Source organism: Gracilinanus agilis, chromosome 5, assembly GCF_016433145.1.
Source record: "Gracilinanus agilis isolate LMUSP501 chromosome 5, AgileGrace, whole genome shotgun sequence".
Taxonomy (NCBI): domain Eukaryota; kingdom Metazoa; phylum Chordata; class Mammalia; order Didelphimorphia; family Didelphidae; genus Gracilinanus; species Gracilinanus agilis.
The window spans coordinates 289,189,367-289,201,456 of record NC_058134.1 but is presented as its reverse complement, the minus strand read 5'-3'; positions in this window follow the sequence as shown (position 1 = coordinate 289,201,456).

Sequence of the window (12,090 nt, the reverse complement as noted above, 5' to 3'; positions counted from 1 at the left end):
TTGCGTGGGAAAAAATATAAACGATGTCCTAACTTCCTAGGTATAGATGTAGATTTCTTCAATCAGGTCTCATCACTAAAAAGCCATTTTATCTTTTGCTCCATCAGTTCACATAATATCAGGGAAAACTCGGGTTCTTGAAGACGTCAGTGGAGTGGAAGGAAGGGTGGCACAGGGTCCTGAAGAACTGATTGCTTCTCCTTCCACCCGCAAGGGAGGGAAATAGTGAGAAGTTATAGCTAATAGGATACAGTGATAGGATAGAAGGGAACTTAAAGATTGTTCGGCCTAGTTGCTCAGGTTTTTAGGGGACAAAATGGCAGCCCAGAGGACTTAAGTAACCCGACTAAAGGCACAGAGGTAGCTAAGTAACAGATATGAACGCAAAAACAGGTAGAAATGCTCAAAGCTATTTTCCAGGGCTGCTTCTTTTGCCGGGCTGGCAGCTGGTCCTTTGCATCCAATTATGTTTATGGGCCCAGGGGAGGCGTGTGCTTTGATATAAGACAATGGAAGCGTGCCTTGGGGTTTTCTTTTGTCATCAGAGCTTCTCTGTCGTGAGTGTTGGAGCCTATACATTCCTTCCCCACAAACCTCCTTCGGCTTACATCTCTATGGCCGACTCTGCTGATTGCTGGGTTTCCTAGATTGGTCACTGTCACATTCCAATGGTCCTTTGGATTAGAATATCTCTCCACTATGGATCCTGTTTAGCCACTGGTAGTAGCTTTGGCTCTCTCGCTTCCCTTTCATGATGAGAATGTTTCCAGTCAAATAGGGAAGTGAGTGTGAGACCTCGATAGAGAAGCCCTCTGCAATGGTCAGTGGAGGCCGAAAGACCTCAGGTCGGGGGGCAAGGGGGCAATTAGGTGTCTCAGTGGATTGAGAACCAGACCCAGAGGCAGGATGGATTCAAATGTGACCTCAGACACTTCCTAACTGTATGACCCTGGGCAAGTCACTTAACCCCCCAATTGCCCAGCCCTTACCACTCTTCTGACTCAGAACCAATACTGAGTATTGATTCTAAGATAGAAGATTAGGGTTTTTAAAAAATTAATTAATTTAAAAAAAGACTTCAGGGTGCAAACTTGTAGACATCAGGCAATGACTTAAAAAAAAACTGGATAACAAACCTAAGAAGGATGGAAGACTTCACAGCCCCTCTCCTTTGGTGTCTCCATTTTGTTCTTCCAAGGACTTTGAATCAGGGTCCTTGACTGCCTTCTGTAACTGTGGAGGTTTGGGGAAATAGGTAAGGAATAAGAAGCAAGCAGGGGGCAGCTGGGTAGCTCAGTGGAGTGAGAGTCAGGCCTAGAGACAGGAGGTCCTAGGTTCAAGCCCGGCCTCAGCCACTTCCCAGCTGGGTGACCCTGGGCAAGTCACTTGACCCCCATTGCCCACCCTTACCAATCTTCCACCTATGAGACAAATACACCGAAGTACAAGGGTTTAAAAAAAATTAAAAAAAAAAAAGAAGCAAGGAAAGAATGTATCAAGGTGGGATGTAGATTCATGGTGATGCCTACTGAATGACTAAAGAATTATTCTGTGGGAGAATGGGCTTAGGGTTTCAGCCTATTCAAGTTCTCAGGTCTTTCTGTGATTAATTGGATTAGTGAAATGTAGAATGTCTCACAGGAGACAAAATCCCAAAAAGGAGCCCGAATAATCTCCATACACAAAGGTACTAAGTATGAGTAAGAAGCAAAATTAACTAGAGATAAATCTAGGATGTTATTTCTTATATCATGGTCATCACTGAGATTTGGTGGGATGAGATTCAGGCCTGGAAATGTTATTCAAAAGCACAGAGTAACATAGACTGGGATGGAGGTAGAGTAACATTACATATGAGATAAAGGGGGAAAACCCCATGCTTTTTGTTCCCAAACATGCCAGACAATTTTTATTAATTCAATTATTCTTATTCTAAATATCTTTGTTTAAAGAGACTGAGAAGTCCAAGAGGGTGCAGTTTCCCCATGCCTTGGAAAATCTCTCAGGTGCCAAACATCTTGGAGTTACAATTTGTAGCATTCCTAAACAAAGACAAAATTTCACTATAAGATATAATACATAGTCACAGAGTTTAGGTAAAGGTTGCCTTAATCCATTCATAAAACAGAACAAAAGCCACTTAAAATGTATATGTGACCTATAGAACAGGGGTTCTTTTTTAATTTTTAATTTTAATTTTTTTCTGGGTTATACATGTATCATTACACAAAACACATATTATTCATTTTTCTAAGTGAATAATCTTATAAAACCAACACCAAATCATATACCCAAATAAACAAGTGATTAATCATATGTTTTCATCTGCATTCCTATTCCAACAGTTCCTTCTCTGGAGGTGGAGAGCATTCTTTTTCATAAATCCCTCAGAATTGACTTAGATCATTGTATTGCTGAGAGTAGTAAAGTCTACTACATTTGATAATTCCATAATATTTCAGTTACTGTATATCTGGTTCTGCTTATTTCACTCTGCATCAGTTCATGAAGGTCTTTCCAGTTCTTTCTGTAATCATCCTTGAACAAGGGTTCTTAACCTTCTTTCTGTGTTGTGGATATCACTGGCAGTCTGGTGAAGGTTCTCTTCTCTGAAACCATTTTTTAGTCTCAGTTTTCCTATCTTTCTCCGGCAGGAGATGTAGCCTCTAGTACTCACTAGCCTAGTTCCACTGAAGATGGGCCCCTTAGTCCTGCTCAGTTTCCAACCCAAAGCTATTTCACTCCTTCTTAGGCAAACCATTCCCCATCCTCATCCACCTCTAATCTCCAATAGGTGCTTACCCTATTGGTGCCAGACTTAGTAAGAGTTCTTGGTCATATACATGGCAGCTTAGAAATCCTGATTTAGTTTCAGAAATGCATTAGGCTTCAGAAAGGTTGTTAAAAATGTTGTTAAGTATGTTCAGACTAGGACATTGTCAGAATTATTCAAGAAAGACAAATAAGGAAATTTATCAAAGTAGCCAAAAAATTTTGGAGTTAAGTTAATAGGATTGTGTTGGTGTTTGCCCTTCATTTTTTAAGAAAACCAATGACATAATGATGAATGTTATCTTTACTTGACTGTCAACCGGATTTTAGTAAGGAAGAGCTGCACAAAGTCATCAGTTTCACTCTGTCTTCAAGTCATTGAAGATCAGTGGCAAGACAAAAGGCAGGAAGACTGGTGATGGCCTGGGATGAAGTAGATGACCATGGCATCTTAGATGTTTGACCCATCTCTAATCATTTCACAATGCTTTCTTTAGCTTCCTTTGTGGTCACTGGAAGGAAATGGTCTCATTCATCAGCTACTGGAGAGCTCTGACCAAGAAGAATGAGAAGCCCTCTTGGGAATGAAATTATTATTTTTATAAATTATTATTATAAAAAATAAAGATGCAAAGAGAAAAAATAGACCAAGAAAAGTTTTTGCATGTTTGGAGTAGACATCCCCCTAGATCTGTGTTGGCAAACCTATGGCACGAATGTCAGAGCATGCTAGAGGTGGCTTCTACCTTCCCCCTCCCCATGATCTCATGAGGACATTTCTCTCATCATCTACCCCTCTTCCCAGCAGCCCAATGGGAGTGCTTCCTCCCTCCCCTATTTGGGGTAAGGGAGTGGCTCACATGAGGCATGAGGGTTGCAGTTTGGGCACTCCATCTCTAAAAGGTTCACCGTCACTGCTTTAGATTACCAACAGGTTTAAAACCTATCAGCTATGCTACTCTCAATCTAGTTTAGCCCATCTCCTGAAGTGGTTTAGTAGGGTATAGCCACTGCACATGTTACAGCTTCTGGAACCACAGGTGAGAATTGGGTGATAAGTGGACACCTAAGGTGTGAGCAGCCTTAGAAAGGGCTTGATAAGTCTTCATGCCAAAGGCACTAATTTTTCCAGAACAGCACCCCTCCCCACCCCACACATACCTCCAAAGAGGAAAGTGGTGTTGCCTATAGTGTGGGTGAATGTTTCCACATATATTATATACTTGCATAAGGAGGTTATGCATGGTGGAGAGCATTTGATTAAAATAATTAGAGAGAGAAATAGAAAAAGTTCTTATTGATGTATATTGTAGAATGTTTGAAGCAAAAGAGAAAATAAATGAGATAATCGAGAGGCATCAAGATCCTGATACAGAGACATGATATAATGGTGATGGGAGACTTCAGTTATCCAGACATTTGCTGGAACTCACTCTCTTTCAAAACCAGAGGAGTGAACTTCATCTTTTAAAAGGTAAAAGAACCAATGAAAGAAATTTCTATTATGCATCTGATTCTCACCTGCAAGTAAGTACTGGTTGATGGGGTGGAAATAATGAGAGCCTTGTGTGGAATTTGTCATTCCATGTTAGAATCTGAGAATCAGAGAATCTGAGCTTAGTTTAATATGAATTTTAGAATTTAGTAGAGTAGATTTCAAAGAGTAAGATTCTGTGGCCTAAGATGCTACTGGACAGCTCCGACCAGGAGGGATGAGAAACTCTCCTGGGAATGAAATTACTATTATGATGAATTTTTATTATAAAAAATGAAGACACGAAGTGAAGAAATTCCTACAAAGAAGAAAGGGGAGAATTGCCTAAGGAGACTAAGGTGAACCTCCAGGTAAGTTACCAATGACTTAGATTTCAAAGCATATTCTGAAGATAAGAGCAAAGCAGGTGATGAGCCATGAATTCAAATCAGAGCAATAGTATTAACAACTAACCTTTATACAGAATATTAATGTTTTCAAGTCAGTCTGCATATATTATCTCTTATTATCCTGTAAGAATTTTGGTGAATACTAAGGAAATGCTAAGAATGCTAAGGAAAACAAAAATATTAATTGTTATTAATTAAGGATATTAAAGCTTTATTGAGAAATGTAGGGAGACAATGTAAACCTATGTAGGTTGTGTGATGTCCATGACATATATGTACAGTCATGTATACATACATAAACATATGTGTATATAGACACACATATAATACATATTCATGTGTGTGTGTACACACACATTTATTATTCTCCTGAGAGGGACTGATGGATTCAGAAATACACATCCAGACCCAAAAATAATTTGCTATTACCTTGGAAGGTGGTTTCCAGTGGAGGCTGTGTCCATATCGTTACTCTATAACACTGATTTATGACATGTATAACACTTCCTTAGGGAACATTTCTCCAACTCATACTCACTATGGAAGTTTGAGTTCAACTACCCTGAGGTTCTAGGAGCTCCCTCTGGGTATCCACTTCTGATACTACTATCCACCTGCTTGCTTCTTTTTAATTGGTTTTTGCCCTTTCTAACTGAAGAGGACCAACATGACATCACTATGATGACTTTTTTTGGCTTGAGGACAAATTGGGTTAATTGAGGCAGAATGGCACAAAGTCATCGGCTTCGCTCTCTTTTTCAGTCATCAAAGTCCGATGGCAAGACAAAAGCCAGGATGACTGGTGATGGCCTTGGTTTCTTGGATGCTCGAGCTGCCTCTGTGGCTGCTGGAACAAATTATTCTCCCTCACCTATTCCACCAAGGGAAAGTCTTCACGTACCTTCATTCCCCAATGGGTGTGAGGACTATTGGTTACCCTTAATCTGGTTTAGCCTGCCTGCTGAGACATTTTACTGGGGTGTGCCTGCTATGCATGCTATACCTTCCTGGAGCCATAGGAGAGAGCTGAGTAGCAGGGAGACCTGAAAAGGGCTCTCACACCAGAGGTGCTAATTCTCCCTGAATAACCCTGTAGTGCCCAGTAGACACAAATACTTTTTTAAATTAAATTTTTATTTTTCTCCAATGACATATAAAAAGTTTCCCACATTTTCCAAAGATTAATGAGTCTCAAATTCTCTCCCTCACCTCCATTCTACCTCTCCTCAACCCTGTGGAGATGGTAAGAAATCTCATATAGATTTTTTACATGTGCAATTCTAGAACAAAGTTATTCTAAGGCAGCATAGTTAGGACAGTAGCTATAAAACATCCTCCTCCTCAAGCTGGGATGCATCTTTTCTTTTTTTAAACCCTTAACTTCTGTGTATTGGCTCCTAGGTGCAAGAGTGGTAAGGGTGGGCAATGGGGGTCAAGTGACTTGCCCAGGGTCACACAGCCGGGAAGTGGCTGAGGCTGGATTTGAACCTAGGACCTCCTGCCTCTAGGCCTGACTCTCAATACACTGAGCTACCCAGCTGCCCCGGGATGCATCTTCTGACAAATCCACATGACATTTGTGGGGAAATGGGTAGAGAGTACAATGGTAGTGATGATCATGAGTAAAGGGCACCTTGGGTCAAGACTAATCACTTCTCTGGTACTGAAAGTCCTCAGAATCCCTGAACAGTCAGTCATTTTTACAGAACTTCAGTTTCGAAGGCCAGTTCTCTTACTAGACTGCTCTCTCCTTTGCTGTAGGCGTCATGTTCCTTGAGGATGTCTCCAGCTTTGAGTGAATTCCTTATTAGATCTGTTTGTCTCCAGAGTATGTGTCTCTGCTCCCTCACCTATATCTCCTTCAATTGAATTCATTTCAAATTTTCTGTCTAACTGATGGATGTGATTTTTACCTCTGTGGGAATGGGTAGCTCTATTGTTGGAGGCCACTGACTTTAATAGGGGGAAGGGAGTTGAGAGAAAAAAAATCTCCTTCCCTACAGATATGTAAAGCTGGCCTCTTCTTTTCCTGATGGATCCTATTTGAATCACCTGACTCTCTTCAGGGCTTAGCTATTTAAAGTTACTCAGAATAGCCAAGTTTTGGCTTGTCTAATGGCCAAGCTCTTTTTAATTCTGTCAGAGAAAGATGTTCAAATAGATGGATAAGGGATCACCATGTGGATGTTAAAACCCTGTTGTATTCCACCAATATCTCATCATCTCAACACGATTTCCAAAGGACTCAAGGTCAATTATGTTACTGACCACCTGATAGAAAGGTAATGGACTCAGAGTACAGATTGAGCCTTTTTGGGGGTCGTGGGCAATGCAGGAATTTGTTTTGCTTGCCTATACGCATTTATAATGGGATTTTGTTTTTCTTACTTACTTTCTTTTTGAAGGAGGTGAGGAGGGTGGGATGGAGAGAAATTGGATCCAAAAACAAAATAACATTTCATTTTAAATATTTCATCATCCATGATTATATCCTGTAACTACAACTGAGCTGGGGGTGGGGGATTGAGCTGGTAAATGGATGTGGTGGGGGACAGAAAATGAAATCTTTCTCCTTATATTTGAATTAAGGTGTAAATGGTATGCTTATCAAATTGCAGGCAACAGAAAGCTAAGAGGGAGAGCCAACACAAAGCCATGATTTATAAGAATTAAGATGCTGGGACAAATTTCAGAAGATGGAATTTAATAGGGATAAATATAAAGGCATCAATTCAGCTTCCTAAGATGGGGAAGGCATAGGTGGAAAGCAGTTCATCGGAAAATGTTCCAGGGTCTTAGTGGGAATCAAATGAGAAAATATTGTAAAGCTTAGCATAATGCCTGGCAGATAGTAGGTGCTAAATATATGCATGTTCCCTTCTCTTCCCTTCCTTTCCCTTGCCCTCCCTTCCCTTCGGAATCACATAGTCAAAAAAGCTAATGCAATTTTAAGCTACAAGTAGGAGAAGCATAGTGCCCCGAGACTAGGGAGGTGATAGTAGGTAAAGGAGAGAGACATAGGGAGACGTAAAGGACAGGTGGTACCTATGCAGCCACCTCTGGACAGTAATCAGTTCTGTAAAGGTTCTTGCCCTAGGCCTGAGCCCCACAGAGTAGTAGAGAATCAGCTTCCCAGGCAAATACAACTATTTTCCCAAATTGATTTGGGAGATCTTCCCATGGCCCAAGGATTCCTCATCAAAACAATCTATATGTCACAGCTCCTGAAAACCCATGTGAAGGGAGACCTTCTTGGTCCCTGAGTCTGTCTGGTTTCTTTCCTTCCCTGATTTTCCCTTCAGCTTTCACACACTCTAGGACACAAGTGAGGTGGGTGCTCAGGAAGAATTGAAAATTCAGAGATCACATACAAAGCCCATGAGAGTTGTATTCAACTATATGAAGGAGAAGCAAAAGGAATTAGACCAGTTCTGCTTGTTCCCAGAGGGCAGTACAGATGGATCTTGATATAAGGAAACACTTCTTAGCAACAAGAGTTGCCTCCTGGGGCAGGATCTTCTTCATCATTAGAGGTCTTCAAATGACGTGCATGATGACTCCTTTTGGATGGTGTTGAGAAGATTCTGATCTAAGTACATAGTCTCTGAGGGCCCCATTTAGAGGACTTGACAGGACTCACATCTCTCAGAATATCCCAGTTATTGGATTAATGGTGTTTTATATTTGTTTTTCATGGTAGCTAGCTAGGTGGTGCTTGGAATCAGGAAGTCTTATCTTTATGAGTTCAAATCCAGACTCAGACAATTACTAGCTGTGTGACTCTGGACAAGTCACTGAGCTCTGTTTGAGGTGGAGAAGGAAATGGTGAGTGATGGAAAGTTCTTCAACATGACTGAAATGACTGAACACTTATCTTTCTCAGAGGAGGTGAATCAGGCAAGACTGCATTTCTCAAGAGGCAGGTCTTTGTAATCAGAGGACTATTGGGCTAATTTAGGAGAAGGCAAGCAACTGAGGCTGAAATTAGAAGCCTCGGCTTCTAACAAATTTGCAATCTTTTCTGAATCTAAAAGGTGCTACTATTTAAGCAGTCTTGGCAATTGTGGTCTTGAATATACAATTTCCAATTAATGATGGAAATTTTATTCTTGTGCCTTAATCATTTAGTTAGAGGGAGCATCTTTCATCATCCAGTGTATAATAAGCAACTCTGGATGAAAGGTGTTTTTTGTGGCTCTCTTCCATCTGTTCAGCAATGAATGGGGCCCAGTAATAGGAGGCCAATGGCTTTTCAAAAATAGTTTAATGAGCGATCACTTTGGAAAGCTTGAGACTCAGAAGCTTAAGAGTCATTTAATTTAGTCACCCTTTGGTGCCTGTCCCAAACTCCATTCAGCCTGGTCCTTAAGGTCCCCAAACCTGGACCCCTAAGGCTTTGAGCAAGGGGAGATCCTGCAGAATGGCCTACTTTAGGTCTTCTCAGCTTATAGTATGTTCTTGGACCAACTTGAAAGTCCACTAGAAAGTGGCAATATGAGGAAAAACAGCTTAACCCTGAGGAAGGACAGTGAAGGCATGCTGGACATATTTGCAGGTAGACACACTGGTCCTTGACTAGTCTCTGCCACAGGAATAGAATAAAAGACATTTGTGAGACTGAGGTCAGGAATAGCAGCAGCAATTGCACAAATTTATTCAGCATCCTAATCAGAGTAGCTGGCTTCCAGATTTGTGCTCCTCTGGTCTCCCCTTTAAAGACTTTTGATAGATACATGTATGTCTACATGTATGTAGATAGTATGTATATGCATATACAGATAGATATAGGTATACAGAAAAGCGATAGATATAAGTATATAGAAAAGAGAGGTACTTAAAAAAGCGATAGATAGACAGACAGATAGATAGATAGACAGATAATGGTATATAGAAAAGAAATAGATTAGGTAGAAGTATTTTGAAAAGACATAGATAGGTAGGTGGACAGACAGAAAATACCAGCCACCAGCCCTTGGAGTATGGCCAGCATTATCAGCACTGATGATGATTGGGAGAAAGGGTCAGTCTTGGGAAAGAGGAAGATACATTCCACATTCAGAGTGAGGTGGGGGGGGGGGACAGGGGAGCAGAGAAAGTGACTGAAAGAAGAGGAAGAATAAAGAATAAAAATAAAGGATTTTCCTGGGGAAATCCTCAAACTTTGGTGTAACTTTGGGTATTCCTTAGCCAGCAGGGAGAGATGAAATACCCAAAGTGAATTTAAAAAATCCTACAGATTGGTAGAAAATAATCCCTTTGAGGATAGAGGTGAGTCAGACCTGAATGAGGGGACGAGGAAATGCCTTTCAGCTATCCCATTTGTGCCCTTTTGTGGATTCCTTGCTAGTACTCTAGTACTTACTTGGGGTTCTCTTTAATTCTCCTTCGAGCAAAATACAAATAAGGGAGGATTCCCTTTGCCCACTGGCATTCTGTTCTGTCCTCCTACTTAAAAATGGAGCATCTATCTCTTTGCCTTTTTTACACTCCTTTTAGGAGAGTGTATTATCATGTATTCAGTAAGACTCCTGTACAATGCCTTCTCCCAGCATCCTTAGGGTGCCTATTTTCATGGCTAGCTTTCTTTCCTGAGACAGCTGCTTGGTTGTCCTATTCTCCACCTCAGAGCTTACTGGTCTGCCCAGTTCCAGATAATGGTGTGGCATGTGAAGCCCATAGCTAAAACCTGAGGCTAAGTGGGGTTCAGTGTGGAAGCCAATATAGAACTGGACCCAGTGTAGGCTTATCAACATATCTGGGCAAGGGGAGTTGGGATGAAGTGGCATAGACCTAGTTTACCAAAGCCAAGGAAATTTCATTCCCTTCCTTGCCAAGCTTTATCAGGAAGCCAGCTGCAAAGGAAATTTGTCTTTGTGGCTCCAGATAGATAGAACCCTCCATTACAGCCAGCTAAAAAGGGACAAAGGATTCTCCATATCTAGGGCCTCTGAGGGTTAGTGAAGGGAATAGACTCTTTTTTTCTACCTGGTTCTATTCCCAGCTCTCAATCTCATTCCTGTCCCATTTTCTTCCCTTACAGCCCTTATCTCAGCCAGGCTTAATGCATTTGGAAAAACCTCTTACCATCTGTCTTAGAATCAATATTAACTGTGGGTTCCAAGGTGGAAGAGCAGTAAGGGCTGGGCAGTTGAGGTTAAGTGATTTGTCCAGGGTCACAGAGCTAAGAAATGTCTGAAGCAACATTTGAACCCAGGACCTCTGTCTCCAGGTGTGACTGCCTATCCACTGAGCCACCTAGCTGCCTTTAACTTAATTCATTTTACTTTGAGCCCTTCAGAGAGCTTACTTCTCCCCTGCAGTCTATCGTTTTCTATCTCCATCAGACCTGCATGTGTTGTTGCTACTAGTTCCATAAATTGTCTTTTACCTTTGGGGAACGATACTTAGAAAAGAAACATGTGCATCTACATCGATTTCTAGTTCTCAAATGCATAGCTAACTTGCATTTTTAATAGGCAGGTGAGCTAAAGCCTGGGAATATCACCCCCTGCGATTCCTTTGCCCTCCCTGGCAGCCTCCTTAAACATCCATGCAGGCTCATTCTAGGAGGATCAGTCACGACTTTTCCTGGTTCCATTGTTTGGACTCTCTGAATGCAGCCAGAAGAGCAGCAGCAGGGCTTCAGACTCCTGGATTGGGTCACCCATTTTCCTGAGACTCTCCTTCCTCTATGAGGCCATTCCCATTCCAATCCCATTCTGCTGATTTCACTAAATGTTCCAAGCTAGCCTTCTGGGATTCAGGTCAGTCCACTGGTTCAGGTTCTGGAGTGGAACAAGATGAAACCTTTCTGGACCATATAACAGCGAGTAAAAGTGAGTTTATTTGACAATAAAAAGGCTCTGCAGTGACTGCCACTCCCCTCTGCCCCTGAACTGGTGGTGGTGCTGGCACGTGGCCAAAGATGTTGACATGGAGCCCGAAGGATTCACTGTCTCCTCCTTTGGCTGGGTCTTCCATGCCTTAGATGACCACATTGGGCCTTGAGCTCTTCTTCCCTGACCCAATCAGATTTCCTTGCCCTTTTAAGGAGAAACTATTCCAGCCTACAGGAAATAGATATCCCTCCTACCACAATGGCGCCTTGTGTCAGCTCCCCACAGCCGGGTTGACAGGGTGCCAGTTTTCTCCATCTTAGTCAGAGGCGGTTTGGAATAGTAGATAAGCTGCTGCACCTGGAATCAGGAAAACTTGGGTTTGAAATCTACCTCATAGACTTACTAGCCATGAGGCCTGAGGTCACATCCAACCTCAAACAAATTTTTTCGCTCTGTGAACCCGGGCAAGTCACTTAACCCAGTTTGCCTCAGTTTCCTCATCTATAAAATGAGCTGGAAAGGAAATGGCAAACTACTTTAGTCTCTCTGCCAAAGAAACCCCAGATGGGGGTCATGAAGAATTGGTCACAACTGA